The sequence below is a fragment of the Eumetopias jubatus genome, unplaced genomic scaffold (assembly GCF_037043125.1).
Source record: "Eumetopias jubatus isolate StellerSeaLion01/CBP00866 unplaced genomic scaffold, mEumJub1_p1.0 scaffold_12, whole genome shotgun sequence".
NCBI classification, from domain to species: domain Eukaryota; kingdom Metazoa; phylum Chordata; class Mammalia; order Carnivora; family Otariidae; genus Eumetopias; species Eumetopias jubatus.
The window spans coordinates 53,965,821-53,990,034 of NW_028274818.1; the positions used below are offsets into that span (position 1 = coordinate 53,965,821).

Genomic DNA, 24,214 nt, shown 5'->3' on the forward strand with positions numbered 1-24,214 from the left:
TTCTGCTCCTCCACCCCCCACCCCACTCGCATTCGCACACATTCTCTCTAAAAAAATAATAATAATAATAGGGGCGGCTGAGTGGCTCAGTCAGTTGAGCATCCTCGGTCCTGGGACTGAATCCTGAGTTGGGCTCCCTGCTGGGTGGGGAGTCTGCTTCTCTCCCCCACCCCCATCCCCCAGCTTGTGCTCTCTCACTCTCTCTCAAATAAATAAATAAAATCTTTAAAATAAATAAATGAATGAATAAATAAATAATAAATAAATAAATAAATAAATAAATAAATAAATAAATAAAATAGAAAAATCATTACAATCAACTATAATAAAAGTTATGTGAATGTGGTCTCCCAAAATATCTTGTACTGTACTCACCCTTCCTGTGGTGATGATGTGAAATGTTAAAATGCCTACAAGAAGAGAGGAAGTCAGGTGAATGATGCAGGTATCTTGACATAGCATTAGGCTACTATTGACCTTCTCACGATTTGTCAGAAGGAGGACCATCTGCTTCTGGACTGAGTTTCAGTAACTGAAACCACAGAAGCAAAACCACAGATAGGGGAGACTCCTCTACCTACAATTGCCACTAGGTAGCACCAGCGAGCCAAGAGTGTATGCAGGGTCAGGAAAAAAATGGAAAGAAATAGAAGAAAATGAGGAATGGATAGAACCAACATTAGTTGAATATTTGCTTGTTCTTTTTTTTTTTTTTAAGAGAAGGACAGAGGGAGAGCACATGAGGAGGGGCAGAGGGAGAGGGGGAGAGAGAGAATCTCTGCCTGACATAAAGAGAGTCTGGCAGAGTCCTCACAGCAAGTCAGACACAGAGCTACTGCGGAAATCCAGTTCTCCAGACTTGCTACATAAGAGAACGCTGGCATTTCAGACGAAAGAAGAAAAGGTGAGGTATACTTTGAGGTAGAGACAGTGAGTCCAGGATGACACTGACATAATAATCGCTTCTAATTATCTAGTCCTTCCAAGGGTTGGCACTCTGCTAAGACATTTAGAACCACCCAATGGGGAACTCTTGTTGGTCACCTAGCATCGTTTTCTCCCTTCTTTCTGCAACAACGTGCATATTTTCCTTTGGGGAATTGCCTCTCCTATACCTTTTGCACGGTGGTTGATAGGGGTTTGACTTCACCCTCGCCTCTTAGAAGTGACCCTTATGTCTATCATCCTACCCCTTTGGCCCAGTGATTGTTCAGAGGGTATACACAAGCTAATTCAGGCATTTGAGGCATAAGATGACATTTGCTGAGTTCTTTTCAGAAAGAAGTTTCTTTCTTCCATGGGAACTACCAGAAGAGAAACTCCACACTTTTGGATAGTGGGATGTAAGGGTGTAAGTTCTAGAACAACCACAGCCATTGTTGCTTCCCTGAGGCAAGACAGCCTGAGGGCATAGCTGATAAAACAGGGAAGACACACCAAGAGAAGTAAAGAAATGAAACTAGAGGTTTGATGACATTGTAAGTGTCTGCATCAAACATTTGAAGCTAGAGCCACTTCAAGACCACAGATACATAAGCCAATATATTCCCCCTAAGCTAGCTTGAGTTTTCTGTTTTTCACAACCAAAGGCATCTAAACTTGTGTAGAAGTACTAGTATTATCTGTTTTAAAGGAAAGAAGATGGGGACTAATAAATGGGGACCTTGAAAATGATCCAATGTCATACCATTTGTAAGAAAATTTGACCCAGAACTCTCTGGCCGTAAAACCTTAGCTATTACTCACAAATCATAGCCTTCATGCACCAACATTCCAAAGGGAGGGACCTTAGTGAGGAGCTGCTGCTAAATTCTTTCCCTTAATCATCACACTTTCTATATCTCCTCATCTAAATGCGTACTCTCAGGACTAAGATGTGACTAGGTTGACAATATGAGCTCACAGGAGCAAATAAGATGGTTCTATTTGATTTCAGAGGTGAGATACTAGAATGACTCCCAGCCCAGGAACTGATCACACATCTTCACTGAGGATTTTCAATTTTTCCCTTTACTTAGATGCAATCATTTCTGGATCTCAGGTGACATCACAGAAATACTTGTCTAGTCAATGATATTGCCAGGCAAAGCAGAGTCCAAGCAAAAAATGTGACAATGTGGCCTTATAAACATACTGCTGAGAGTACACTTGCTAAGAGGGTCGGAGGTTGATCACAAACCCATAGTATCATTGAGCCACCTGTGTGATGCCATTTTGGAACTTCTCTGTCTCCACTCAGATTCCACCTAGAAAAGATTCCCGAATGTCCCCAGTCCCAACTATGCTCAAATTGCTCTCTGCTCACTTAACTAGACCTATAAAATCACCCAAGGTGGAACTGCAGGATTTAATAATCCAAAAAAAACCAAATGAACAATCATGAAAATAAAAACTTGGAGGAAGAGGTGGAAGAAGGGAAGGGAAAATCATCCAAATACTTCCCAGTGACTTTCCAGTGAGATCCGCCAGAAAGATTTTCCAAAAATATTTTCTCAGAAAGTAAGATGACAATAAGAGGTCATCCATGTCTCTTGGAAGCTAAACTCTTTAGTCTCTGTGATGGAAATATTCTCACTCTCTCAAACTTGTTATTTACTTTACTTTCTTTCTTTCTTTTTTTTTTTTAACTATCACTCTGACCTTTTCTATCTTCCTTTAAACACATCTCCACCTCATGGCCTCCCTTGCTATACACAGCCTCTGCAGTTAATGGAATTTGAAAGGTATACCCCAACAGCTGGGCTTTTGATGTGGGTTTTGTTACACGGTTTTTTTCACTGACTATTCAAAATAATTTCAACTATCTTTTTTAATCATTATATTTGGTTTTCTGTTTGTACTTTAGAATGGGTCTCCTCAGACCTTAACAAAACAAGATGAGTCTCTGCAATTTTCCACCACATTATAGAAAACCCTGCAGAGGCATGAGTAGAGGAAGATTGAAAAATAAATCTTTAAGTGGCACCAACACAGCTTATGCTGAGAGGGAAGGAAATAGTGCCTTTGGTTGGCGGGGGGGGGGGGGGGGGGGAGGGAACGGCGTTAGACATGGCCCTAGGGGATAAGTACAAAAGTCTAGAAATCAGTAACTTAATCCTCACATAGATTTATACTCTGTGAAGAATAGTTGCTACAGTATATTAAGTACAACTATTGAATTATGGACATCAGTTGACTTGAAGAATAACTTTTGTAACAAACACTGGAAGTAGGTTGTGTCTTCTGGGTGACCTTTGGGACTATACTGACCCTACCTCTCTGTAGAGCCCTACTGTGCTGAAGTAGCAACCAATTGATGTTTTAGACCTGCTTCTGGGTGTCTCCCTGGAGGTTCACATGGGAATCCATCAGAAGAGGTCACTGCTGCTGAGCCTCGATGTCCCTAGATGGTCAATGAAGGGGTGGTCCTGTGGAGACAGACTTTGAGTAAGAGAACAAGACAGGGGCAGACAACTTCTTGGAATCACAGTGTTAATGCTGAGAGGTTTGAAAGTCATTTAGTTCAAAACCCTTATTTTCTAGTTGACCCAAAGGGTAAAATGACATGTCTAAGGTCACAATCCTAGTATATTAGAGACCAAAGACTAGAACCTAAGCCCACCTTTATCCCACCACACTTTGCTTCTTTTCATCAGTTTCACAAATTTCTATAAATCAAATTACAAGACTGAATTTCCTAAAACATAATCTCAAGGTTTATAAAAGAACTTGGGGTCAACTAACCAAACCTCCCTTGCTGGAATCTCTTCTATAAACATAACTCTTAATTGCTGTCCTGTTTGTGCTTGAATAATCTCAGTCATAGTGAACTTATGCTCCAAAGCAAAATATTCTGTATACAGAAAATTTGAAGTGGTTAAAAAATATCCTTCCTTATACTGAAGAGAAATCTGTCTCCTTGTAACTTCCACCCATGGGCCCTAGTTTTGTCATTGGAGTCACATGGGGCAAAACCAAACCTTCTTATGTCACAGTCCATTAGTTACTTGAAGATGTCTATCATGTCTCCCCTTACTCTATTCTTCTCCAGGTTGTATGTACACTCTAGTTCTTTCACTCTACCTGCCGATGCATTCCAAATCTCATCAGGCATGCTGATCATCCTCTGCTGGACAGGCCAGTTTGTCCAGGACACACCCATATGGGACTTACTGAACTGAACACTGAGCTCCAGGTATAGTCTAACTACTACAGAAAGGAGATCATCTCCCTTATTCTGGGCAACAGAGCAGTCCCTTGAACCACATTTAGGTCAGCAATATACAACTGCTCTTTCCACTTTCCCTCAACAGTCCTTTCCCCAAAAAGAGTAAAATTATTTAAATTTAAAATCTACTGGACTAATATTGAGTTGTCCTTGGCAATATTCCAATTCTAGACTAACTAAATCCAGATGAGCAGAGCAGTACTGGCAGTCTATGGAGATCACACGAAAAAAGTGGAAACCAGTCAATTGCCAGTTAAGATAGACTCTCATCAGTTTTGCATGGTTCAATGTTGTTCCAATTAGGCAACTGATAAATGAATTTCTCAAAGAAATGGTGAACATCATGAAATACATGAAGTATCTAAGTGTGATGCTATCAACTTCTGGGGATTTATTAAAATATGAGCAGATATCCATCTCTGAACATGATTCAGGCAGTATATAAAGAGGATGGATGTTGGTAGACTTCTCAATATCCCTTCCAGCTAGTTTACAGATACTAAGTTTGTAAGTCACATTTCAAGACACTATACTTTGAAGTGATGCTGTAACATTAACCCAACAAAATAACAAAGGTTTACAGGGTAATGTGGATCGACTAATTCCTAGGATCAAGAATCTATCCTGAAAAAATATGAAAGTAGACCATTCAGATGACTAATAGAAAGGAACTATCATCAGTCTGAAACAGATGGTTTCTCCAGGATGTAGGCCTCTTTCCTTTAAATCACAATGGTCCTCCCAAAATGGGCACTGAGTTAAATGCTCTATAGCCATTTTTTAAATTACTGAAATGTCAGTGAAAATGCTTTTCATGTGACAAGTCCATAGCAATGTGTCTAATAGTAAGATAACCTGAATGGTGGTAGAATAGTACTGCTCCATGTGGTTTTAAATGTTCACTTTGTAGGTGAAAGAGATCAAAGAGAAACTCTAAAACCATCGATTATTTTGGTTTCAAGAAAAAAAAGGACAATTTTCAAAGTCTAGTGTTGTGTTTTTAAATTTTATTATATTTGTTACTCCAGGGAGGCTCATATAGTTTACTTCCGTCTTACGAATTTCATTGTGTGTTGAAACAGTATCATATCCATCTAAACGATTTACATTTAAAGATGCTTTGTTTCTGATCATGGTGAGTGGAATATAACCAGAGAGATGGCTGGGTAGGGAGAGATCTTTTTAGTGTAGCTTGGGATGACCTGGAAATTAACAGAAATATCATGGACTAAAAATAGGATGGAAAAGCGCTCTAGAAAATTTCTGTGGTGAATGAGGTTGTTTTGTACTGCTTAATTCATGCCTCACAGAATGTCTTCTTGAAATGGAAAAATGAATTTTTCTATTGCTGAAAATAAATCTTGCTGGAGAAAAAAAAAGCAATACTCTAGATACCATGCTTTTGAAAACCAATATATATTATTTGGAAGTTGGTTTTATAGCTCTTTCTCTCAGATAATATAAATGTACTTTAAAATATAGACTTCTGCCTCTATGGCCTATCACTCAAGATTGACCCGTAGATTGACTAGATTGCTTCTATTGCTTCTCTTTCTTACAAACTGAAGAGGATGGCATGAGGCCTCTGCAAATTAACTCAAGTGTGCTGTCTACCATGTTTCCTTGCTAATAACTACCTAATAATAATAAAATGAAGAAAACAACCTGTTGCTTGGCCAAATAGCAAAACCCCCAAATGCCAGTTCAGTGTGGATATTTGTGAGTGAAAGAACAGACTATCTTGCCTGCCTGAGGGGGAATGTAGGGGGAGTGGAATTAGATTTAATTTGCTTAGCAAGAGTCAATCAAGTTTTTCTCTCATCAAAATAAATGGTTCTTCAACTTTAAGGGGGCATTGGAACCACTTGGAAAGCTTGTTAAAATGCATAATCCTGGGTCCCACAGGATTTTGATTGAGTGGGTTGAGAGAGGCCCTGAAAAGTGCATTTGAAACAAACACCATAGGTGGTCCTTGGTCCACACTTTGAGACAACACATTCTGGAAACCCAACCCACCCATACACACAGAACAGCTCCAAATAACCCATGAGAGTGGTGAAATGAATTTTCAGCACAAATAAGGATTATTTTCCTTTATCTCCCCCCCACCCCTCCTCTTAGTATTATTTCTTTTCCCCACCCTCTCTGCTTTCCCCTTTTCCACTGTTTCTTGCCCTCTGCCTTTGCATTTTCAGCTACAAATCATGGACAAGCAGAAGAAAGGGTAAAGATGAAAAAGCCTTCACTTGTCTTGACTTTCTGAGCACAGACTATGCTATGTTGGTGTCCTTCTTAAATTCAATAATTTTCCATGAGTCAGGTATTGATGTTACAACTTCCTTATTTTACAGATCCATGACCTCTTTTCTTTTCCCATTGCTGAAAGCTTTGGAATCTACACAAGGCAATAATAGACTGGAGAGGTAAAAGGAAAGGAAATCCAGTCTAGTGTATTTTATTTGTTACTTGTTAGCAGCTCAGAGAAAGATTCACTGGAAGAACGAAGACTAGAGAACAAGAATTTTTTTTCTTTAAATTTTTTATTGTTATGTTAATCACCATACATTACATCATTAGTTTTTGATATAGTGTTCCATCATTCATTGATTGTGCATAACACCCAGTGCTCCACGCAGAACGTGCCCTCTTTAATACTCATCACCAGGCTAACCCATCCCCCCACACCCCTCCCCTCTAGAACCCTCAGTTTGTTTTTCAGAGTCCATGTCTCTCATGGTTCATCTCCCGCTCCAATTTACTCCCCTTCATTCTTCCCCTCCTGCTATCTTCTTTTTTTTTTCTTAACATATATTGCATTATTTGTTTCAGAGGTACAGATCTGTGATTCAACAGTCTTGCACAATTTACAGCGCTCACATACCCTCCCCAATGTCGATCACCCAGCCACCCCATCTCTCCCACCCCCCCGAGAACAAGAATATTAAGGATAAATTTGTTCACTCATTTCTCCATTTATTCTAATATCAACAACTATTTTATCTTTTTGTCAGAGCATAAGATAAAAATTAAATAAAACAAGTTTTCACTGTTGTTGAAGAGTTGTTCCAGAAATAATTAAAAATCAAGAAATCAAAGAAAATAAAACACTGAAAAATATTTTCATAATAGCTTCAGCTTTGTTTCTTGCTACCTAAAGCTAATGGATCTCCCTTCATTCATAAAGAATATCTTTACTTAAGTCACTCAATCAATCTTAGATTGACTTCTACCAAGTTTCTGGCAAAAACAAATGAAGATGGGTTAGTTCACGTATTTTCATTTCTGTAAGTCCTTAGTTATTAACCTGGTGTCCTGAGATTCCAAGGGAGCCCAAGAACTTGGATGGGAAAAAAATGAATCTTGATTCTCACTAACTTCGATCTGGTGTGTATCATATTTTTCTCTTATGAATGTAGGAAATAAACCACAGGAATATTAGCAGTATCTGTGACTGCTAATAGAAATCACAGATATCTTCCTTATCACATTACAGTTTTAAAAATTGTTGAAATAGCATTTACATTCATTGCTCTATTAAACTATGGTAATTTGTAGACCAGCTAATATATCTTGTTATTTAATGTGTTAATATATATTAATCTCATAATTTTTAAAAATATATTGATATCTATACTTCAGTATAATTGATTTCCTTATAATCCTATATATGCTGTTTTCTGTATGCAGACTATTATTTTATTTTTTTAAGATTTTATTTATTTATTTGACAGAGAGAGAGAGACAGCGAGAGAGGGAACACAAGCAGGGGGAGTGGGAGAGGGAGAAGCAGGCTTCCCGCAGAGCAGGGAGCCCGATGTGGGGCTCTATCCCAGGACCCTGGGATCATGACTTGAGCCGAAGGCAGATGCTTAATGACTGAGCCACCCAGGCATCCCACAGACTATTATTTTAAAAAGAGGCCCTTTTCTGTTTGACTTAGCATTATCTCCTCCAGTTCCATATCATATAGTCTCACTTACTTGTGCAACATAAGGAATAGCATGGAGGACATTAAGAGAAGGAAGGGAAAAATGAAGTTGGGGGGGGGGATCAGAGGGGGAGACGAACCATGAGAGACTATGGACTCTGGGAAACAAACTGAAGGTTTTAGAGGGGAGGGGGTGGGGGGATGGGTTAGCCTGGTGATGGGTATTAAGGAGGGCACATATTACATGGAGAACTGGGTGTTATATGCAAACAATGAATCATGGAACACTACATCAAAACTAATGATATACTGTATGTTTAACATAATAAAAAAAATTTTTAAAAAAGAGGTCCATAGTAGGGGTGCCTAGTGGCTCAGCCTGTTGAGCAACCAACTCTTCGCTTCAGCTCAGATCATAACCTTGGAGTCTAAGATCAAGCCCCATGTTGGGCTCTGCACTCAGCTCAGAGTCTGCTCAAGATTCTCTCTCCCGACAATTGAGGCTAGACGGTGGAGGAATAGGAGACCTAAATTTCATCTGGTCCCAGGAATTCAGCTAGATAGTTATCAAACCATTCTGAACACCTACAAACTTAACAGGAGATCAAAGAAAAGAATAGCAGCAATTCTATGAACAAAAAAGTGACCACTTTCTGGAAGGTAGGACATGTGGAGAAGTGAATCCGTGGCGATATTCGGGAAGATAGACGGCAGGGGGAGGGAGCCTCTGTCAGCCGGCTCCCGGCAAGTGATAGAGCAGTAGAGCACAAAATTGGAACTTTTAGAATTCTGCTCCACTGAGGAATGTCACTCCAGTGGCTAAGCAGGGGGTGAACCCTTGCTGGGACAGCGTGGTCTCAGGACCCTCGGGGTCACAGAAAGACCTGAGTCAGGGGGTGCCTGAGGGTGGCAGAGCTCCCAGGTATCGGAGTGGGGAAGCTGGCTGCAAAGACAGATCTGAGGAGTGGGCTCTCAGTTCAGGGTTGCCATAAACCATGATCAGGCCCCTGACCTTCCAGCAGGGACCCAACAAGTGGCAGATCCGGGGAGACTCCCCTTCTTCCCCTGGGAGGAGCAGCATGGGAGCATACCACAGGAATCTGCTGGGTTTGGAGATTCCAAACGGGGTTGGGTGCCAGAGACAGAAACACTCAGTTACATGCCAGGTGAGCACGGAGCGCGGCAGGAGCCCTGGGAGACAGGAGTGATTGACTGCTTTTCTCTGAGGACGCACTGAGGAGTGGGGCCCTGAGTTCTCAGCTCCTCTGGGTGGAGACTGGGAGGACACCCTTTTCATTCTCATTCTCCAAAGCTGTATGGAAAGCTTTCAGGGAACAAAAGCTCTGAGAGCAAACCTGAGCAGATTATTTAGCCTGGCCCCAGGAAGGGTAGGGCAATTCCACCTCCGGCAAAGACATTTGGGAACCACAGCAACAGGCTCCTCCCCCAGAAGATAAGCAAGAACGCCAGCCAAGACCAAGTTTACCAATCAATGAGAATGGCAAAACCCCAGAACTAGGGGAATACAGCACATAAAATTCATGGCTATTTCCCCATGATTCTTTAGTCTTTCAAAGTTAATTTTTTTTATTTTCTTTTTCTATTTTTTTGAATTTTTCTTCTTTCCTTTTCAACCAACTTTTTTATCAATTCCTTTTTTAAACTCTTTTTTAATTTTCATTTTTAGTCATATTCTATCCCTTCATTATATTTAACCTTATTTTTTGTATATATATAAGTTTTTCTTTCTTCAAAATTTTGGGATACAGTTTCTTCTAACAGACCAAAATATACCCTAAATCTAGTGTAATGGCTTTGTTCTAGTTTTCTGCCTGATCACATTCTCTCCTTTTTTTTTTTTTGTTTCTTTTTTTCAACCAACTTCTTATCTTATCAATTCCTTTTTAAAAATCTTTTTTAAATTTTCATCTTTACACTCATATTCCATCCCTTCATTGTTTTTACCATTATTTTTATGTACATATAAGTTTTTCTTTCTTTAATATTTTGGGAAGTAGATTCTTCTAACAGACCAAAATACACCCAAAATCTCATGTGTGGCTCTGTTCTATTCACCAGCCTGATCATATTCTTTTTTTAAAAAAATTTTTTTCCTTTCTTTTCTTCCTGGTTTCAGGTCTCTTCTGATTTGTTTAATGTCTATTTTTCTGTGGTCATTGTTACCCTTTTAGCATTTTGTTCTCTCATTCATCTGTCTTCTCTGGACAAAATAACAAAACAGAAAAACTCACCTCAAAAAAAAAAAAAAAAAAGAACAAGAGAGAGTACCAACTGCCAGGGACCAAAAAGACAGCTAAACAACTACTGGAACATGAGGGCAGAATTTGAGAGATAAGTGATTACCATAAGATGAAACAACATTAGAATAATTGGGATCCCAGGAGAAGAAAGAGAGAGAGGGGCAGAAGGTATATTGAAGCAAATTATAGTGGAGAACTTCCCTAATTTGGGGAAGGAAAGAGGCATCAAAATCCAGGAGACACAGAGAACCCCCCTCAAAATCAATAAAAATAGGTCAACAACCCAACATCTAATAGTAAAACTTATGAGTCTCAGAGACAAAGAGAAAATCCTGAAAGCAGCTCAGGACAAGAGGTCCATAAACTACAACGGTAGAAACATTAGATTGGCAGCAGACCTATCCACAGAGACCTGGCAGGCCAAAAAGGACTAACATGATATATTTGGAGCACTAGAAGAGAAAAATATGCAGCCAAGAATACTATATCCAGCTAGGCTGTCATTGAAAATAAAAAGAGAGAGAAAAAGCTTCCAGGACAAACAAAAACTAAAGGAATTTGCAAACACAAAACCAGCCTTACAAGAAATATTGAAAGAGGTCCTCTAAGTAAAGAGAGAGTCTCAAAGTAACATAGACCAGAAAGGAACACAGACAATATACAGTAACAGTCACCTTACAGGCAATACAATGGCACTAAATTCATATCTCTCAATAGTTACCCTGAATGTGAATGGGCTAAAAGCCCCACTCAAAAGACACAGGCATTCAGATTGGATAAAAAAACAAGACCCATTGATATGCTGTCTGCAAGAGACTCATTTTAGTCCCAAAGACACCCCCAGATTGAAAGTGAGGGGGTGGAAAACAATTTACCATGCTAATAGACACCAAAAGAAATATGGGGTGGCAATCCTTATATCAGACAAATTAGATTTTAAAACAAAGACTATAATAAGACATGAGGAAGGACACTATATCCCACTTAAAGGGTCTATCCAACAAGAAGATCTAACAATTGTAAATGTCTATGCCCCTAACATGGGAGCAGCCAATTATATAAGCCAATTAATAATAAAATCAAAGAAACACATTGATAATAATAAAAATAATAGCAGGGAACTTTAACACCCCCCTCACTGAAATGGACAGATCATCTAAGCAAAAGATCAACAAGGAAATATAGGCTTTAAATGACACACTGGACCAGATGGAGTTCACATATATATTCAGAACATTCCATCCCAAAGCAACAGAATACACATTCTTCTCCAGTGCCCATGAAACATTCTCCAGAATAGATCACATCCTAGGTCACAAATCAGGTCTCAACTGGTACCAAAAGATTGGGATCATTCCCTGCATATTTTCAGACCACAGTGCTTTGAAACAAGAACACAATCACAAGAGGAAAGTTGGAAGGAGTTCAAATACATGGGAAGCTAAAGAGCACCCTACTAAAGAATAAATGGGTCAACCAGGAAATTAAAGAAGAATTAAAAAAAATTCATGGAAACCAATGAAAATGAAAACACAAGTGTTCAAAATCTTTGGGATGCAGCAAAGGCAGTTCTAAGAGGAAACTATATAGCAATACAAGCCTTTCTCAAGAAACAAGAAGGGTCTCAAATACACAACCTAACCCTACACCTACAGGAGCTGGAGAAAGAACAGCAAATAAAGCCTAAACCCAGCAGAAGAGAAATAATAAAGATCAGAGCAGAAATCAATGAAATAGAAACCAAAAGAACAGTAGAACAGATCAACAAAACTGGGAACTGGTTCTTTGAAAGAATTAATAAGGTTGATAAACCCCTGGCCAGACTTATCAAAAAGAAAAGAGAAATGACCCAAGTAAATAAAATCATGAATGAAAGAGGAGAGATCACAACCAACACCAAAGAAATAAAACAATTATAAGAACATATTATGAGCAATTATATGCCAGCAAATTAGATAATCTGGAAGAAATGGAGATGTATAAACTACCAAAACTGAACCAGGAGGAAATAGAAAACCTGAACAGACCCATAACCTATAAGGAAATTGAAACAGTAATAAAAAATCTCCCAAAAAACAAGAGCCCAGGGCCAGATGGCTTCCCAGGGGAATTCTACCAAACATTTCAAGAAGAATTAATACCTATTCTTCTGAAACTATTCCAAAATAGAAATGGAAGGAAAACCTCAAAACTCATTTTATGAGGCCAGCATTACATTGATCCCAAAATCAAAGACCTCATCAAAAAGGAGAATTACAGACCAATATCCCTGATGAACATGGATGCAAAAATTCTCACCAAATTACTAGCCAAAAGGATCCAACAGTACATTAAAAGGATTATTCACCACAACCAAGTGGGATTTATTCCCGGCCTGCAAGGTTAGTTCAACATCCGCAAATCAATCATGTGATACAACGCATTAATAAAAGAAAGAACAAGAACCATATGATCCTCTCAAAAGATGCAAAAAAAGCATTTGACAAAGTACAGCATCCTTTCTTGATCAAAACTCTTCACAGTGCAGGAATAGAAGGTACATACCTCAATATCATAAAAGCTATCTATGAAAAACCCACAGTGAATATCATTCTCAATGGGAAAAAACTGAGAGCTTTCCCCCTAAGGTCAGGAACGCAGCAGGGATGTCCACTATCACCACTGCTATTCAACATAGTATTAGAAGTTCTAGCCACAGCAATCAGACAGGAAAAAGTAATCAAAGGCATCCAAATCGGCAAAGAAGTCAAACTCTCACTCTTTGCAGATGATATGATACTTTATCTGGAGAACCCAAAAGACTCCACCCCAAAACTACTAGAACTCATACAGGAATTCAGTAAAGTGGCAGGATATTAAATCAATCCACAGAAATCAGTGGCATTTCTATACACCAACAACAAGACAGAAGAAAGAGAAATTAAGGAGTCGATCCCATTTACAATTTCACCCAAAACCATAAGATACCTAGGAATAAATCTACCAAAAAGGCAAAGAATCTGTACTCAGAAAACTATAGAATACTCATGAAAGAAATTGAGGAAGACACAAAGAAATGGAAAAACATTCCATGCTCATGGATTGGAAGGACAAATATTGTGAAAATGTCTATGCTACCTAGAGCAATCTACACATTTAATGCAATCCCTATCAAAACCATCCACTTTTTTCAAAGAAATGGAACAAATAATCCTAAAATTTGCATGGAACCAGAAAAGACCCCGAATAACCACAGGAATGTTGAAAAAGAAAAGCAAAGCTGGTGGCATCACAATTCCAGACTTCAAGCTCTCTTACAAAGCTCATCATCATCAAGACAGCATGGTACTGGCACAAAAACAGACAAATAGATCAGTGGAACAGAATAGAGAGCCCAGAAATGGATGCTCAATCTGTGGTCAACTAATTTTGACAAAGCAGGAAAGAATATCCAATGGAAAAAAAGTCTCTTCAACAAATAGTGTTGGGAAAATTGGACAGCCACATGCAGAAGAATGAAACTGGACCATTTCCTTACACCACACACAAAAATAGACTCAAAATGGTTGAAAGACCTAAATGTGAGACAGGAGTCCATCAAAATCCTAAAGGAGAACACAGGCAGCAACCTCTTCGACCTCAGCCATAGCAACTTCTTCCTAGAAACATTGCCAAAGGCAAGGGAAGCAAGGGCAAAAATGAACTATTGGGACTTCATCAAGATAAAAAGCTTTTGCACAGCAAAGGAAACAGGCAACAAAACCAAAAGACGACTGACAGAATGGAGGAAGAGATTTGCAAATGACATATGAGAGAAAGGGCTAATATCCAAAATCTATAAAGAACTTATTAAACTCAACACCCAAAGAACAAATAATCCAATCAAGGAAAGGGCAGAAGACATGAACAGACATTTCTGCAAAGAAGACATCCAAATGGCCAACAGACACATGAAAAAGTGCTCAACATCGCTCAGCATCAGGGAAATCCAAATCAAAACCTCAATGAGATACCACCTCACACCAGTCAGAATGGCTAAAATTAACAAGTCAGGAAATGACAGATGTTGGTGAGCATGCGGAGAAAGGGGAACCCTCCTACACTGTTGGTGGGAATGCAAGCTGGTGCAGCCACTTTGGAAAACAGTATGGAGATTCCTCAAAAAGTTGAAAATAGAGCTACCCTATGACCCAGCAATTGCACTACTGGGTATTTACTCCAAAGATACAAATGTGGTGATGAGAAGGGGCATGTGCACCCCAATGTTTATAGCAGCAATGTCCACAATAGCCAAACTACGGAAAGAGCCTAGATGTCCATCAACAGATGAATGGATAAAGAGGATGTGGTGTATATATACAATGGAATATTATGAACCATCAAAAAAAATGAAATCTTGCCATTTGCAATGACGTGGTTGGATCTAGAGGGTATTATGCTGAGTGAAATAAGTCAATCAGAGAAAGACAATTATCATATGATCTCACTGATATGAGGAATTTGAGAAAAAGACCAGAGGATCATAGGGGAAGGGAGGGGAAAATGAAACAAGATGAAACCAGAGAGGGAGACAAACCATAAGAGACTCTTAATCTCAGGAAACAAACTGAGGGTTGCTGGAGTGGAGGGGGTGGGAGGGATGGGGTGGCTGGGTGATGGACACTGGGGAGGGTATGTGTAAGACTGACGAATCACAGACCTGTACCTCTGAAACAAATAATACATTATATGTTAAAAAGAAGATTCTCTCTCCCTCCCCCACTACCACTCCCACTCTGCCTCCCCCCTCGCACATGCACATGCTCTCTCTCTCAATGAATAAATAAATAATAAATAAATTAAATTAATAAATAAATAATAAATAAAATCTTTAAAAAAATAAGAGGCCCATAGCTTAACAAAGTTAAGAATTCCAACAACTTCTCAATACTCTAACTCTTGTCAAACTAAATAATCTTTAAACACAACATACTAGCTTAGGTCTCCATATGAAATTATTCGGTGACAACAACTTAATATTATGCCCTTGGATTCTGAATGCTCATGGAAGTAAAAGACATTTACATACAGGATGTCTCTGCTGATGTGCCCATTTCTTTGTACATCATCCTTTATAAAGAAACCCATTAATTTCTCTTTAGAATTCCAGTGTCACAAAAATATACTCCAAATAGATTTTTATGATTCTCTTTATCAAATAACAAGAACGATGTCTCTCTTTGTGTGTTTTCTTAGCTGTTTTTTGCTATGGCTGCCAGGAAGATCAGAGCTAAATATAGCTGACAATATTATCCCAGTTTTGATGTACAACTGTCTCCTTTCCCTTAAAATAGTTTTTGCTATACTGCTTTAGCTGTCCTGTGCTATAGTTTTTTTTTTTCAATTACAAGTTGATATGACATTTCTTTAAGTAGGAAGAGTGAGAATTATGAACAAATTGTTCTTAATGGCTTTGAAGAATACTGAAGTCCTTTCATCTAGATATTGTCCGAGGTCTCTCCTATCCTGGGGAAAGGAAGATCTTTAAGAGTATCTTTATTTCCTCCATCTAAATTCTAGAAGCTTTCTGAGTCATTAGTGTTCATGAGCACTACAACCCTAATCAACTGCTAGAAATGAAGGAGCTTCTTAACCGGATGTTATAAGCTGTTATGGGGGCCCAGGAAGGCCATGCCCACCACAGAAAGATTCCACCAGTCTTAATAGAAATAAGCTGTCCCATGACATCCCAGTGATTCAGTTCTCCCAAGCATTAATGAGCAGTTATGCAAATATTCATGAACTGCAGAAGGACTTTTCCTTTTAAGGAGTTACTCACCAAACCACTGATTTTTTTAATCAGTGTAATTACCACCTACCTACCACACTATTCCTCCCTCTCCCATCCTCACTCCCATCCCCCCACAATCCAGGTTCACTCATCTCATGGAATCTCCTGGAAGCTTCCCAAGGCTTCCCAAAGGCTTCCAGAAAAACCAAAGGAATTGAGGTTCTGAGTGAAAAGTGTGAAGCCATGTGGGTCACTTTAAATCAGGAATGAGACTCCTTGAGACTCTACTCTGAATGAAGTACCCATTGTCTGACTCACTGCTATTGAGAGGAAGTAATGAGTTTTCTTAGTGAGTTCCTGATAAAGAATAAGGAGAGGTGAGTGGTCTAACTTGAGGTCTGCCTTTGACCTTCCGAAGACCCTGGGCATATTGTACCCACTGGTTTCTCAACAGGTGCTAAATGACTGAGTTACTCCTTAGAAAGTACTCTGACCTCTTGGGAGGTGAAACTGTAACCACAACCTACACAAGGGCTTGACTTCTGCCAGCAAAGGATAAGAATGGTTTTCTGCTTAGGGAGTAGTGGTGAACTGAAAAGAAGGAGGAGGAAGAGAAGGCAAAATAAAACAAACCAAAATGGTGAGGCTGAGGCTTAATTTCAAAATTGACCTTGCACACTGTCCTGTGCCAAAGTCTGTTTATCATAATGATGGTTTGAGTTTTACTTTAGGGTCATAATTTCACAATAAAAATGCCATCCTTGAGTAATGGACAGCTGCTTCTCAGGAAGTCAGAACACTAAAAAGAGCGTTAAATCATTCAATAAAGAGAGAGTAAATAAGTACTGTGTGTGTCAGGCCCTGAAACAGAAATTCGGTGTACTTTAGTGAATAAGACAAACATGGACAACTTTTTGGTCATTTTCAGAAGGTTAAACATACACCCACCCTTTGATTCAGCAATTCCATTTCTATGTATTTGCCCATGAGAAATGAATACATATGTGTATAAAAATACTTGTACAAGAATGTTCATTACATATGTGTTAACTATGCTTCAACAATAAAAAGCTTTTGAGAAAAGAATGTTCATAACGACCTTACGCATAATAGCCAAAAACAGGAAACAACCCAAATGCCAGCAACAAAAAAATGGAGAAACAATTTTTAGTGTATTCATGCAATACAATGCTACTCAGCAACAAAAGGAATAAATTTCTGATATCTACAACAACATGAATGAAATTCATAGGCATTATGTTGAAAGAAAGAAGCCAAGAATAGGCAAAACTAATGGATGATAACATAAGTCAGAAAGTAGTTACTTCTCAGGGCACCGGGGTGGCTCAGTCTGTTGAGCTTCTGACTCTTGATTACGGCTCGGGTCTTGATCTCGGAGTCCTGGGATAGAGCATTTCAGGCTCCCCGCTAAGCAGGGAGTCTGCTTGTCTCCCTCTCTCTCTACCCCTCCCCTGCTCTCTCTCTTTCTCTCTCTCTCAAATAAATAAATAAATCTTTTTTTTTTTTTTTAAAGAAAGTGGTTACCTCTGGTCAGAGGGGAGCATGAGGGAACTTTCACGGATGATAAAAACATTCCATATCTCACTGTGAGTGATGGTGACATGGGGGTATACATATTGTCAAAACTCATCAAACTGAACATTTAAAATATTTCCTCATTTATGTAAATTCTACCATAATTTTAAAAATTATCTATAAATAATTATTCTTCTAGATCATCTGCCTATCTCAAAAGAGAGAGAGAGAAGAAAAAAGAACAAGCATAGTCCTTGTGGCTCATAGACGTTATGGTGCAGTAATAGAAAATAATAGAAGGATTTTTTTTTATTTTATTTATTTATTTGACAGATACAGAGAGAGAGCCCAAGCAGAGAGAGTGACAGAGGCAGAGGGAGAAGCAGGCTGCCTGCTAAGCAGAGAGCCCGACAGGGGGCTTGATCCCAGGACCCTGAGATCATGACCTGAGCTGAAGGCAGACACTTAAGCAACTGAGCCACCCAGGTGCCCCTAGAGGGATCTTATTAGTGTGGTTGTGGAAGGCCTGAGAAGATGGCCCAAGACTCAAAGGGTGCAAAGAAACAGCCATGTAGAGAACCCAAGTAAAGAGAAGCATTTCAAGAAGAAGAAATGGTGTGTGCAAAAGCCCTGAGGTAAGACAGTATGGTGGTTCAGGAACTGAAGGGGCCAGTGTGGCTGCAACATAGTGGGTGATGGGGAAGCAAGCATGAGATGAAGCTAGAGGGGTTAAGCAGAGGTCAGACAATACAGGTCAGAAAGGCCATGGTCAAGAGTTTGGATTTTATCTTTAGAGCAAGAGAAAGGTATTGATGGGTTTAATACAAGGAAGTGGTGTAATCGAATTTATGTTTTTTAAAGATCAGTTTGGCTGCTGAATGAAAATGGAGGACAACATGAACTATGTAAACAAGTGTGTCTCTTAAAAGCTATTGTTAAGGGGCACCTGGCTGGCTCAGTCAGTGGAGCGTGCAACTCTTGATCTTGGGGTTGAGTACGAGCCCCACATTGGGCATGGAGCCTACTTAAAAAAAAAAAAAAGCTATTATTAACCCTTTCCCGATTGAATTTAGTTTTTCAACTGTATAAAGAAATTTTGCTCTGTCATATCGATCTTGTGGTCATAAGTGGCAAGTGTAAATTCCATAGTTTTGGAATATAGGTGAGGTTCAGTGGGGTGAAGTCAGGAGGCGACAACAGAGAAAGAATTCTTGAGGCGTCTTTGGTGCAAAATGGTGGTTTATTAAAGCATGGGAACAGGACCCGTGGGCAGAAAGAGCTGCTTTCTTGAGGACTGGCTGATTATATACTCAGGAGTTGGGGAGGTGAGGACAAAGGGGGTGTCCAGAAGGACTGTCATATGCTAAAGACTCTCAGGATACTGGAGGCCTGGTTATTTTCAAGCCAAGGTTGTTCTTCCCTCTAATGAGGCAGTAACATGAAGACAGCTGGGAGTTTCGTGGAGGAGTGTTACATTCTTTCTATCACATGTCCTTATCAATGGGCTTCAGGTTCAAAAGAAATTCAATTTTATTTACATTTCCTTCTGCCTCACCTTCCCTTAATTTTATGGAGGGGGAGGTGATATTAGGGCTTCAGGAAACTGAGTTATGGGTCTCTGGAAGTTACGCTATTGATAAGAAAACTTCCTCCTTGTAAATCACTAGGACATTTGTAAACCGAGGGAGACCCTGTCCTGCAGGACTGTGATCTCTATCAGTTAACCATTTATTTTTCCTTTAGGGCAGCCAGGAGTGCCTGAGGGATGTCACATATATCACATGGGGGGGTGTGGGGTGACAGCTTCTGCTTTGTCCTCAGCTAGCCTTCTGCTTCTTCATCAGTTCTCTACTCAGAGATGGGTTTGCCTTTTTCTGATCATTTCATTCTTCAACCTGAAAGTGCTCAAATACTCTTGACTACAGAATGGAGCTCATTTATTAAGAAACATAGCCTCTACTGTTGAAACTGAAGCTTCAGAAAGGACATACATAGAGCAAAGATAAAGGAAGAAGTTACCCCAATCAGCCAGTCTGCTGGGTCAACTCAGAATTCATGGGTATGAGCGTCAGGAGAGGGTTGGATACAGACCTCAAAGCCATGACTCTCTCAGGCTTTCTGCAGCTACATTACAGACAAATGCTTAGACTAGCAGAAAAGATAAAAGCAGTTTTCTCATGTCTTCTCCCCCGCACCTGTCCCCCAACCTCATAAAGGAGATAGCTCAGCCTCCAAAACTAACATGGAAAATACCCATCAGATCTGCAGCTGAGGAGCCCCCAGAGACACGATTACTTTATGCACCAAGAACTCTGCAACCATCCTCAAGTTGTCTGATTATGCACTCCTTGGAACAATGAATAAGATTCCACCCCCATGGGGTTGCCTGACTAAACAAAAAGTAAAAGTTGACAAACAAAGGGAAAGAGTGACATGCTTAGACATCTTATATCTGCAGTGGAAATCAAATGTGCTCAGCAAATGTGCAATGGGGAAATACTACTTAGTGGCAGAGATCAAAAGAACAAGATCCAGCTGTTTAGTTTGTTTTCGGCCTGTCAGCTCAAGTAGGTGTCTTCTCACTCAGAAATCGGCAGAAGAGGGAATACCCAGTGACCCCCGCCTCCTCCTCCCACTCGGAGAGAAAACTTTTACTTGAAAAGAAACATATTTTCCCAGTATCTTTAAAGCACTAAGTTGCTTTAACAACAACAAAATGAGTACAGGTAAAAAGAACAACGACATGTTCTAATCGAGTTATAAGCAGGAAAATAAAAAATAGACATATCAGAGAGAATGAGCTCTAATTAGAGACACATTGGAGCCTGATTCCCATGTGTCTGACCAGGAATACTTTTTTCTCAGAAGCCACCAAACAAGGACCCTAATTTACTTCAATTTTCCAATGGTTCTTCATTCAACATGAATTAAGCCCTAGCCATAGTACTTGCCACTCTTTTACCCCCAAAGTCAACTCCTGATTTATTTATTCTCAAGATCTATAGTCTCTCCCTTCTTCTCCCTCTCGCTCTCTCCTTATATATAATTGTTCTGAATTTAAATATTTTGTTAAAGAATTTGAAGGTTAACAATTGGTTCCAACAGACTCTTGGAAGAGTATTAAGACTCTTTAATTAAAACATGAAATGAAAACTCAGTATACTTCAATTCAAGCCTGTTACCTAAAGGAGAAAATATATGTGAGGGACTACTTCAGAACCCAAGCATCTCCATGTTATTCCAATAAGGTGGTATTTCAAAAGTTTCTAGAGCAGCCAAACATTCAAGAAGTCTTCATACCTATTTCAGAAAAGGTAAAGTAGCCAATGTTGAAGGAGGTCACCAAGAGGACGTGACCACTGGCTGACCCTCCAGGGGGACCCAGGTCCCTGGCGGGTCCTCACCACTCCCAGTCCTTGGAATGTACATTCTGCCCACTGTTCTTACAGTGAGGACCATTTTCAAGGACACAGCCCTGAGAAAGTAAGGTGTTGTTGAGACCATGTAGATGGTATATGTAACTGAACCCAGTTGAGGCCTCTATATAAACTCTTAAGATTCTGGAGCATGGGTGCAGAGGTGTACTCATCTTGCTGCTGCCCAACACCAGCCTCATACGTAAGTTTCCCTTACTTATTAAACCTGCCACCTACAATCCAGAGTGGCCTGCCCCTTTCTTTGGTCTCTCGTAGCTCTCTGTGTATAGAAGCCAGTTAACGAATCAACAGCCAACATTTTATTTAAAAGATCTCTATTTTAATTTTTATTTATTTGACAAAGAGAGACACAGCGAGAGAGGGAACACAAGCAGGGGCAGTGGCAGAGGGAGAAGCAGGCTTCCTGCTGAGGAGGGAGCCCGATGCAGGGCTCAATTCCAGGACCCTGGAATCATGACCTGAGCCAAAGGCAGACACTTAATGACTGAGCCACCCAGGCACCCCTTATTTAAAAGATCTTAAGTGAAGTCATACCACCTAAGTGCTGGTTTCCATGGAATCTTGCTGGTCTTTGAAATTGTTGCTGAATCGGTACCAGGAGGCAGGGAGTGCCACAGCCCATACTTGGGGCCATTTCAGTTCTGGAAGCCCTAATCATGGATTTCCTATAACGTCTCCATGGCACTTCCTTCTCAGGCTGGCTGGGCAGTAAAGCAGACTCTGGGAACTATCTGATGACAACATAGGGAAAGTGAGCCAAGAAGCCAGCACAGTGGAGAGGACACTCTTGTAGAGATCCTGCAGGACCTGGCTGGGGTGCTAAATCAATACTAACCAAGAAGTCTACCCTGTCTCTGAACTTTCGGATAAGTGAAAGAATTTCAAACCTTATTTTCAAGGCATACTTGAGTCAGAATTCTGCTACTTGCTGGCAAAACCATCCTGATACAGGCAGTCAGCATTAAGCAGAAAATGTCTTTTAGGTGTCTCCTATGTGCCAGGCACAACACCAGGCCCTGGGTCCACAGTGGTGAAAAGAGAAAGAACTCTCCCTTATGGAATGCACAATCCAGTGGGGAAGACACACACAAAATAAAAGAACACAAATAATTAAGAAATTTCTAGTGTGGAAACACTGGAAACAATGGGAGCTCATAACTAGGAGACCTAGTAGAGTCTGGGGGATCAGAGAAGACCTTGGTGAAGAAAATGCTGTTCAAGCTGAGTAGGAATGAAGGTTATTTAAGCCAAGTGTATGTGTGTGTGGCTGAGGAGGAGGGAAAGGGGATGGAGTAATGGTTGGTAGTTTCCAGGTAAAGGGACAGCCTGGAGGTAGCAGGAGACTGTCATCTGTTGTATTTGAGGAACTGAAAACCGTCAGGTACTGCTGGAGCGGAGCAGAGCAAGCAGCAGATTCAACTAGGGCTGGAGGGGTAACAGAGTTAGTGCAGCTACAAAGGTAAAGGACAGATCAGTAGGTAAGCTGTGTTAAGAATCTGAGGCTAAACTAGACCAATGAAAAGCCATAGCAAAGACAATTATATGTGATTTTAAAAGAATATTCCAACAGCAGGGTGATGAATGGGTTATTGGAGTTCAAGAGTGCAGTAGGAAGGGAAAAATGAAGAGGGGGAAATCAGAGGGGGAGACGAACCATGAGAGACTATGGACTCTGAGAAACAAACTGAGGGTTCTAGAGGGGAGGGGGTGGGGGGATGGGTTAGCCTGGTGATGGGTATTAAAGGGCACGTACTGCATGGAGCACTGGATGTTATATGCAAACAATGAATCATAGAACACCACATCAAAAACTAATGATGTAATGTATGGTGATTAACATAACATAATAAAATTAAAAAAATTAAATTAAATTTTTAAAAAATCACTCAGTATACTCAATATAATAGCTTTATGAAAGGGAAATCTATAATTCCTAGTATTCTAATTTTTTTTTTTTTTGGCATTATGTGGATTAGTTCTTGGGTTTAAGCATTATTATTTTTTTTTTTTTTTGAGGCAGATAAAGGTTGGTTTTATTGAGTAACTGATCTGTGTTACTGCCGAGGCCACTATGTACAGACAAAAGAGAGGGAGTTTTATTTCTTTGTCTCTTCCTTCTTGGACAGAGTCTTGATGATTTCCTCCTTCTTGGCCTGGAGCCGCTCTTGACCGCGCTTGTGAGCCTCCTTGGTCTTAGATCTGCAGGCCTCAGCCTGGTCAGCCAGAAGCTTCTTGCGAGCCTTGTCAGCCTTCAGCTTGTGGATGTGTTCCATGAGAATCCGCTTGTTCTTGAACATGTTCCCCTTCACTTTCCAGTAGAGGCTGTGGTACATGTGGCGGTCCATCTTCTTAGATTCACGGTACCTTCTGAGCAGCGGGCGCAGAATTCTCATCCTCCTCAACCAGGTAACCTTCTCAGGCACGCGAGCATTGGCAGTACCTTTTCTCTTACCAATGCCCATATGTCTGCCCTTCTGGCAGGCCAAAGTGTTTCTACGGCACCGAGCCCGGGAATGGACAGTCACAGGCTTCCGGATGATCAGCCCATCTTCGATCAGTTTTCGGATCTGCTGACGGGAGTTGGCATTGGTGATTTCATTGGTCTCGTTGGGGTCCAACCAGACCTTTTTTTTTGCCACAGTGGAGGACACTGGAGGCAAGCCTCTTCTGAAGCCTGAGCACACTCATGGCTGCGGCCGCAGCGCCGAAAGGAAAAAGCGGGTTTCAGCATTTTTCTGTGTTTGAAATACTTGCTATATAATAGATGGCCTTCAAATAATTCAAGCCTTAAAAAAAAAGTGGAGACAGAAGAACAGGTGAAAAAAGGACGAGGGTGGAAAGATATTTGAAGGGATGGAGAGCGTTTTAGTGGTAGGCCTGGTAATGGGCTGGATGTAGGGGTGAGCGAGAGGTGAAATCAGAGAGGATACCAAGATGTCTGACCTACACAAAGGGGCGGAGGGCAATGCCATTTACCGAAATGCAGTAGAATGGGTGGTAGGGATGGGGAGGAAGGCCATGAGTTCAGTTTGAGGAATGTCGACTTTGAGGTGCATGAAAGACAGCAAAGTTTACTCTCTCTATAGAAAAAATTCG

At 40.2% G+C, this 24,214-nt stretch overlaps 1 pseudogene; it reads right to left on the reverse strand.

The window, feature by feature from the left end:
* Positions 1-23,165: 23,165 nt before the first annotated feature.
* LOC114223999 (large ribosomal subunit protein eL19 pseudogene) lies at positions 23,166-23,865 on the reverse strand (annotated as a pseudogene).
* Positions 23,866-24,214: the final 349 nt, after the last annotated feature.